Genomic DNA, 2,023 nt, shown 5'->3' with positions numbered 1-2,023 from the left:
AACTTGGCCTTTTTTCACTGTTATGTTTTTGTTGGGGATTAGCTATACACGAAGTTATGATTGAAACTGTCGGTCGGCAGTTTCACTGAATTGATGACCATCGTCCCAATTACTAAAATAATATTTCCATTAACTTTTCCTGGGCAAGTTAATGATTTTTTTTAACTCAGTTAAGTTAAGTTAATATGCACCAATAACAAAAAGTTAAAAGTTAAAAGTTAATACACACTTTTTGTTAACTTTTTATTAAGTTAAAAAAAGTTAATTTGTTTATACAACGCTAACGTACTTAATTTTTTTCCAACCCAAAACTAAATTATAGATTATAGTGTTTATATTTTATACAGTGTTTCCATATTAGTTAAATTCGAATTATATACTTTTTTTTACTTTAAACAATTCACCGTAAATATTTTTTGACATGAAAACGAAATATACTGAAGTAGTGAAATATGATAAAATTAAAAACAAAATAAATTTACTTAACTTACTTCTTGAAATGAAAAATTAACTCGTTAATTTCACGTTAATTAAAAAAGAAATTTAGTAAGTTAACAGTTAAATTAATGAAAAGCCAAAATTAACTAGTTAAGTTAAAAAGTTAATATAAAATTAACTTATTAACTTAACTTTAACTTTTTAACTCGTTAATGCCCAGCCTTGCATAAAAGAATACTCAATAGTACATAAATTAGGTATCACAACTTTGAGTAATTAAAAATAAATGAAAACATCATTTTTTGTAGATCAATTATTGTTATATTTATATTTTAAATTTTAATGTATTTAAATATGTACCTAACTTTAAAATATTATAATAACTGTACGTATGTATTCTATATTTTATCGACTTACCTTTGTAATTCGAATAATAAATTTGTCCATTGTAATTGTTTTAAATGAGTTAGTGAAACGAAATAAATAATAATAAATTAGTAACTAATAAGTAATAATCAATTAACAATTTAACAATATTTAAGAATAAAAACATTCTCTTCAGAGCGAGTTCTGTATAATTTATAGTTTATACCGGTATATTTGTATTTGTTAATATTTATACCGTATATTAACAAATACAAACCACAAAGATTATTGATGTTTTATTATTGTGGTAAATTGTATAGTGACACAGTGTACACGAAATAACATTTATTGACAAAATTATTTTCAGTAATGCATGTGACCGTGCATCTCGGCGTCGGCGATCGTTATCGATAGACCATATAAGCTTATAATTTTATATGTATAATATATATACATGTAAAAATAATAACCGTTCCTAATGAACGTGATAACAAGGAAATATGTTATTGAAATTGGTTATTGTTTATATTATAGCTAAATAGAATACCCGTATACCTGCGTATCATAAATTATATTATAAGTATACGCATCAACCAAAAACTGGAGAACTTGTTATACGCCGTATACCCGCCGTTACCGATGTACAGGTAGTTGTAGTTGTTGCCGCATTCACGCTTCTTCTTTAATTTCCGGGTTAACATCGCCCGACTAGCTATTCGCGTAGACACCGTCGGTTCCGCTTCTATCCGGCATTCCGGCTGGCAATGATCGCCGACAGTCGTCGTTGACATTCGTGTATAGTGTATACGTAGCGATAGCAGTAAACACGTTTACGAAATTCGTCAAATTCGTTTTTATAACTGGTCTTTTGCGACGTTTACGTTATAAGTTTATAACATATTTTTTTACGAGTTTTTTGCGAGTTTTTTTAATCAATATGGAGAATCATTTAACACACACAAAACGCAATTAATTAGCTGTGTTCTTATGAGCCTCTGTATTCACGTTGCCGAGTGGTGAGAATGGCACTATGGTGGGAGAAAATTCGGTCGGCAGACGTCACGAGTCACGACTCTCGTGGCCGGAGTTATAGGTAGGCTACCGATGTGTAATATGTAGTTGTTATTGTTGCACTCATGGCATTAGCCATGGTTGCACTGTTGCAGCACTCACACTTCTTTAATTTCCGACTCGCATTGACACCGCCGATTGGGTAAGC

Source organism: Acyrthosiphon pisum, chromosome X (genome assembly GCF_005508785.2).
Source record: "Acyrthosiphon pisum isolate AL4f chromosome X, pea_aphid_22Mar2018_4r6ur, whole genome shotgun sequence".
Lineage (NCBI taxonomy): Eukaryota > Metazoa > Arthropoda > Insecta > Hemiptera > Aphididae > Acyrthosiphon > Acyrthosiphon pisum.
The sequence above is the reverse complement of the archived record's forward strand: the minus strand, read 5'-3'. Positions refer to the sequence as shown.